The sequence below is a fragment of the Chelonus insularis genome, unplaced genomic scaffold, assembly GCF_013357705.1.
Source record: "Chelonus insularis isolate UGA/USDA-ARS -01 unplaced genomic scaffold, ASM1335770v1 contig_485_pilon, whole genome shotgun sequence".
NCBI classification, from domain to species: Eukaryota; Metazoa; Arthropoda; class Insecta; order Hymenoptera; family Braconidae; genus Chelonus; species Chelonus insularis.
In genome coordinates, this window is record NW_023276603.1 from 1 (window position 1) to 7570 (window position 7570).

The window sequence follows — 7570 nt, forward strand, 5'->3', positions numbered from 1 at the left end:
GACTGCAAATAAGATCGAAAAGGCTCGACAAGGTGAATCTCGTACTCAAAGTGTGATGGATCACTTAAACACTCGCAGGCCTTATACGACAAGAATTCGGCGTATCGTGGCGAGTATTGTCAACAGTTTGTTCCAATCTGACTTTTCGTGCTTTCTTAAGCCACAAGCCCCTGTCACTTATGAGCCTCCAAGTGCAGAAAGAGTCGAAACCTACTGGACTGAAATATATAGTCGCACTAGTGCGCTAGATGTAGACACTCCACCCCTTCAACTTCTCAGAGAATTCTGTGACGAACATCTATTACAAATTTCTAAAGAGTTTTAACGAGTCAGCATCGATGCGATCAGGAATGCTCTAAGGGGCACAAAGAACTGGGCTGCCCTTGGGCCAGATGCAATCCCTACCTTCTGATGGAAGAAATTGATATTTTCTCACCAGCATCCGGCTCGTATCTTCTCGGAATATCTAGGTGGAAACACGCCCATTCCTGGATGGCTCGTTGGAGGGCGTACTGTGCTGATCCCCAAAAGTAGTGATCTGTCTAACTCTAAAAACTACAGGCCTATTGCATGTCTGAATACTCTCTACAAATTGTTCACGAAGATTTTAAACGAGAGGATTTTGACTGCAATAGAACTTGTATGGAGACAAATAAACGAACAACGTGGCAGCAAGCGTGGCTTGACAGGTTGCAAGGAGATCTTGCTAGTAGACCGATGCGGCACAATGGACGCATACTACTACAAGTGCAACTTGTCAATGGCTTGGGTGGATTACAGAAAGGCATTTGATACAACATCACACGAGCTTCTCCTCTACTTGCTTCAATGCCGCTCTGGAGGACACGTTTCACCGTAAAATCTGGAGTTCGAGCAGCGGAAGGTCGATCGAAAAACAACCAAGCAGTTAAAACTTCTTGACGAATATGAGGCAAAGTCCTTACATGGTGTGTTTTACTGTCATCTTGAAACACAGGACTTGTCACACCAGCTGACTTTATACCTTAAGTCAGCTGGCTTGTTCTCTGTGACCGAAGGATTTATTATGGCCTGCCAAGGTGGTGTATCTTCCACCCTCGCCTATCGGCGTGATGTTATGCACGAGCAACTCGAGGACACAAGATGCCGAGTTTGCCGAGGTGATGTAGATGAGACGCTATTTCATGTATTATTGGCTTGTCCGATATTAGCGCGCTTAGCCTACACTTACCAGCATAACGCCGCCTTAAGATTGCTGTATTACCACCTTTGGCACTCTTATGGAATAGATGAGACACCAGTGCTGCACTATGTGCCCGGTAAAATTAAGTCAGTCGTTGAGAACGGGAGAGCAAAAATTCTACATAATGAATCCTTTGGTCACAGAGAACAAGCCAGCTGACTTAAGGTATAAAGTCAGCTGGTGTGACAAGTCCTGTGTTTCAAGATGACAGTAAAACACACCATGTAAGGACTTTGCCTCATATTCGTCAAGCAGTTTTAACTGCTTGGTTGTTTTTCTATCGACCTTCCGCTGCTCGAAACTCCAGATTTTACGGTGAAACGTGTCCTCCAGAGCGGCATTGGAGCAAGTAGAGGAGAAGCTCGTGTGATGTTGTATCAAATGCCTTTCTGTAATCCACCCAAGCCATTGACAAGTTGCACTTGTAGTAGTATGCGTCCATTGTGCCGCATCGGTCTACTAGCAAGATCTCCTTGCAACCTGTCAAGCCACGCTTGCTGCCACGTTGTTCGTTTATTTGTCTCCATACAAGTTCTATTGCAGTCAAAATCCTCTCGTTTAAAATCTTCGTGAACAATTTGTAGAGAGTATTCAGACATGCAATAGGCCTGTAGTTTTTAGAGTTAGACAGATCACTACTTTTGGGGATCAGCACAGTACGCCCTCCAACGAGCCATCCAGGAATGGGCGTGTTTCCACCTAGATATTCCGAGAAGATACGAGCCGGATGCTGGTGAGAAAATATCAATTTCTTCCATCAGAAGGTAGGGATTGCATCTGGCCCAAGGGCAGCCCAGTTCTTTGTGCCCCTTAGAGCATTCCTGATCGCATCGATGCTGACTCGTTAAAACTCTTTAGAAATTTGTAATAGATGTTCGTCACAGAATTCTCTGAGAAGTTGAAGGGGTGGAGTGTCTACATCTAGCGCACTAGTGCGACTATATATTTCAGTCCAGTAGGTTTCGACTCTTTCTGCACTTGGAGGCTCATAAGTGACAGGGGCTTGTGGCTTAAGAAAGCACGAAAAGTCAGATTGGAACAATCTGTTGACAATACTCGCCACGATACGCCGAATTCTTGTCGTATAAGGCCTGCGAGTGTTTAAGTGATCCATCACACTTTGAGTACGAGATTCACCTTGTCGAGCCTTTTCGATCTTATTTGCAGGGTATGTTCCGAAATATAAACCAGTATGCTGGCCAGTGTAAATGACGTCATAAATCGACGCCATACTGGTGATTCGTTCCAAAACACTGGCCAGCATATGACGTCATACATTATCGCCATATTGGGAAAAGTGTTTGTGAGTATTTGATAAAATTTTGTGCTCCAAAAGTTATTCCAAATCCAGTACAGCAAAAACATTGATTTTAATTAATTCGTCAAGAATGGAGATACCAACAGTTACGTTAGTATGCCGTGTTGCCACTGAAATTCACTCTGATTCATACGATAGTGATTCTGAAGATGATGAGTTAGTGCTTGCTTATTTACAAGATAACCCAGGAGGAGAAAGAATTGTAAGAATATACAATTATGTGGCATTTACTGTCCTTCGAATGTCGGATAAAACATTTAAAAGCCATTTCAGGTAATTTGTTATTATGTCCAGAAAAGGTAATATTAATGAATGTTTTAAATCTGTCAATGTCATTTCTTTTAGAGTTGAAAGGAGCACTGTCGATTATTTAATGAATTTACTTGGGTCAGATTTATCCATAGTATTTGGTAATCCTGGTAGATCTCCTATTCCTGTTTATACTCAAATCCTCATGGCGCTTTGGATGATGGCCACTCCAGATTCCTATAGGTGAATGAAAAATCATCGGCTTTAAAATGTTTATTTGGTAATGTACAATTATATGAAACATAAAAAATATTAATCGTATTTACAGATCTGTTTGCGAGCGCTTCGACATAGGCAAGGCTACTGGCTGGAGAACCGTTTGGAAGTTTGTGAAAGCTTTGTATAAATATTTACCAACATTCATCAAATGGCCTAGCACTCAAGAAGCTCTAATAACTGCAGCTTATATTGACAGACGATATGGATTCCCCGGGGTGATAGGAGCTGTTGATGGAACTCATATTAACATTCCAGCACCTCATCTTAATGCTCAAAATTATATCAACAGGAAAGGAAGATATTCCATACAAACTCAGGTAATGATGAGATCAATATTTTGCAATAGTTAATTTGAAAGAATATAATACAAAATAGAATTTCGTTTACACAATACTTTGCATGTTAAAAATATTTTATAAATGAATCTTTATTTTGGACTTAAATATGAATAGCGTTTTTGATACAAAAAACATCTTTCTTATTTTGTCTTGAACTCCATATCTGTAGCTTTTAGCTGATTTTTATGTTTCTGCTTTGGTAATCATCAAAGTCTTCTCCAACTCTGATATTTTTTATTGTTGTAGAAAATTCATTTTTGCTAAGCTTTAGTTTACCTGACTGCATAACTTTACAACAGATGTTGTAAAAATCCAACTAATTATTCTTCAAATTTTAACTTTTTTATGCTTAATCTTCTAGATTAATTATAAATTTCTGACTTTTCCATGATATTTCTCTTACTTAGACGTTGTTATTTCTGTAATCAATTTTGTTATATTCTCTCCATATTTTTTATCAACAATTTTTTTATATTTTGTAGGTTGTATGCGATCACACCCGAAAATTTATTCATGTCTATGCTGGTGAAGTCGGCTCGGTCCATGATGCAAGAGTTTTTCGACTTTCAGGAGTACAAAATCTTTGTGTTCCAGCCAATTTTCCTCAAGACACTCATTTACTGGGTGATCAAGCGTATTCGTTACAACCTTGTGTAATGGTACCTTATAAAAATAATCGTCATTTAACGAATTCCGAACTTCATTACAATAGAGTTCAGTCATCAGCACGCATGATAGTGGAACAATCCATTGGATTACTGAAAGGGAGATTTCGCAGTTTATTGGACAAGTTACCCATTAGACGAACAGACCTGATACCTTATTACATCGTGGCATGTTGCATCTTGCATAATATTTGTATTTTGCAAGATGATTTGATACAATTTCCAATAATAATTAACGGTAATGTTGGAAATGTACCTAATGCACCTCCAATGATTAACAATACTATGCGAAGAGATGGTATGAGGAAAAGAGAAAGAATACAAAATGCGCTTTAAAGATTCATGATATAAAATTCTTTTTGTATTCTCCTATATTATTTATTTGAATAAAAACATTTATTTCGTTTCTGTAATCTTTTATCTTGTTTTTTTTTGGACTTGCTATCTTCGGAAATAACCGTATTTATTAATTAGCAATGTAATTAACTGACAGAAAGAAATTTCCATAATTCCTTTATTGAGAAATTCTAAAGCCTGCCATAAAGATTAAGAAAAAAAAATTAAATTATCCGAATAATTTAGATAAAAATATTTCTTACAATCATCATTAATATTTCGTATGATTGTTAATGTTGCTGCAATAAACAACTAGTTATTCGATTAAATTTTTATTTAAAGAAATTTATTTGTTTGTCAACATTTTTTGTCCTATCTAATCTAGATTGCATTTTAGTACTCTAATCCATTACTGACATAAGAAGAAATTGGTTAAAAAGGGTCATTAAATTTATTGTTAAGGAATTAAACTTAATTTTGTAATCCAGTTTATAGAGTATATTCTTTTTTATTAATATAAAACATATTTCCATAAATTCAATACAAAACAACATTATTTTTTTGTTTATGAACGTATTATACTGTAGTATACCTAATGAAGATCTTTATTGAATAATCAAAGTAAGTGACATAACTACAAAGAATAGAAATAATCAAAATGTAAGAACATAGAATTAGAATTAAATATTTAATAAAATCGTCATAGTTTGAAACGGATTAAGAATTATGAACCAATTGGCTGTTATGCTTAATGAAGTTCTTTTGAAAGTTTCGTCAAAAATTATAATTTTTTGAATATCTTCAGCTCTTTAAATGCATAAAAATTTCATTGTTACTGGCAATGCTTCTCACCACTATGATTGCACGGCATATTGCAACTACAAAAACAAAAGTTGGTAAATTACACATTCATAGATTGAGACATGATATAAAGGTATTTTCCAAAAATGATTACAATATCAAAAATACTAACCATCTTTCGTGGTATCCTTGGCTGATGGCCACAATGACTATCAGCAACAAAAACGATCCAACAACTGAACAAATAACGTGATGGTTAGTTTGGACGGAGATCAATAGTTAATAAGGCACTCCAACAATGCTGAACGAAACTTAGAAATTAACCTGCAATAAATGAATGTGGCAATCATAGATATTCCTTATTAGATGATGCAATAATGTACTAAATGAAGCTAATTGAACTTACTATCACAGCAACTTAAGCTGAATTATTTATATCAATCTTAGCTTTTTTAGCAGCAGCAATGACCGCAATACTGCTTGCCATTGATTCAATGCTATCAATGAGTCTATCTAAACGAGACATTTTCTCACGACGATACAAGAGATCAGTTTCTTTCTTTAATCGCCGTTCTACCATCATTTCTTCAAGAAAATGATCCAACGGCTTCTCACGTCTTGGTCGTGGATTAGCTACTCCAACTATTTCAATAATAAATTCCAAATATTAATTATTATTCTATTTGAAAATTTTGAAAGGACTTACTCATATTATCTGGAATGCCATTTCCTGCCACTGATAATGGCTTTACCCAACGTTCTTTGTGGAAAAGTTCATGCATTACCTGTTTAAAAAAATACGACAATTTAACATAAATTTATTGAAGTACTAGAAAATAGTTGGTGAAGACTTTTGATTCTTGATGTTATTAGTTGAAAAATAAAAGAGAAGTCAGTAACAAAGAGTATAATTCAAGGTTAAATATATTGGTCCGAGCTTTGAAGCTTTGAAGCTTCATATTTTCTATTTTTTTAGTGTTAAACTGGTAAAATCAGAATAAATAGATTTCACCTCTTAATTATGTCTATTGCAAGAAGCTTTTAAACATAAATAAGAAGAGAGAAATTGAAGCATTGTAAGAAATGTAAGTAAATATTGAATTAAATACTGACATAAAAAAAAATCCACTTGTCTGCAGCTCCTCCAGATTTATTTTTTAAATCTAATTTTTCTTTATAAAGACGTTTTAATAAGTCCATTTTTGACACACATTTCTGATGCGGTATCTGTTTGCCTTTTTTTTCAAGTAAAATCGTAATAAATTTTGTCGTAGCACGTTTAAGCGCGTCTGATTTATCTTTTTTTTGTGATAATAAATGAACTCCTTCTTTTGCGAAGCAATCTATCCACAGGAAAGTTTCATCATCGGTTCAGTTATGAGGAGTTGCTGTTTATCAAAATAGAATTACATGAAAATTGGTCAGGAAATGATGAAGAACATTTTAAATGTATAAAAAATTATTAAATCTTACAATTCATAGAATTTGGAGCAATATTTTCTTGAGAGATGCTTTCTTCCACTGGTGCACATGACGCATCCATTGGCCACTCCTGGACGTCCACATCTGCGATTTCGTAGCCTGATCAAAATATGATTTATTTACGTTATTATTAAATAAAATTATATGAAAATTGGTCAGGAAATAATAAAGAATATTTTAAATGTATAAAAAATTATCAAATCTTACAATTCATAGAATTTGAAGCAATATTTTCTTGAGAGATGCTTTCTTCCACTGATGCACATGACGCATCGATTGGCCTCTCCTGGACGTTTACATCCGCGATTTCGTAGCCTATTTAAAATACGATTTATTTACGATATTATTTACTTATTTTTGATGTTATTATTATAACTATTTTTTATTATGAGACTTAATTATTACATATCTTGAAATTTTTCTCGTTAAAAATACATGAAATCTACTGGTGTATATAAATTTGAGTACTATAATGTTACCTTTCTTCATGAAGCAGCTGTGACCCGTAACCTGGCTCTGAAAAGCATTAATGAACATTGACATTAATATTCAAATTATTTAAAATAACAATAAGTTTTTATTAGGTTAGATGTCAAAATTTCATGACTTACCTGCATATGCTCTTAAATACTCTTCTTGAGTCACATGAAATGAGTAGGATTGTTGTTTTTCTTCATCATATAAATGTAATTCTTTTAATTCTGACATTTTTTCAAAATTAAAATAAATAAATAGAAATATTTAAAAGCCACACTACTTACACAACGGTTAACGTATAGAATGAATTAAGGCGGCAAACAGTCCAATATGGCGGCACACCAGTACAATATGGCGTCGATTCATGACGTCACTTGCACTGGCCAGCATACTGGTTTATATT

General features: G+C 35.0%; 1 long non-coding RNA gene across 1 annotated transcript; it reads right to left on the reverse strand.

Annotated features, from left to right (window-relative positions):
* Nucleotides 1-5237: 5237 nt before the first annotated feature.
* On the reverse strand, nt 5238-5687 carry LOC118069899 (uncharacterized). Its single transcript, XR_004690696.1, has 3 exons — nt 5615-5687; nt 5381-5532; nt 5238-5285 (listed from the first exon to the last, which is right to left on the reverse strand). It is a non-coding gene; the product is annotated as an uncharacterized lncRNA (long non-coding RNA).
* Nucleotides 5688-7570: the final 1883 nt, after the last annotated feature.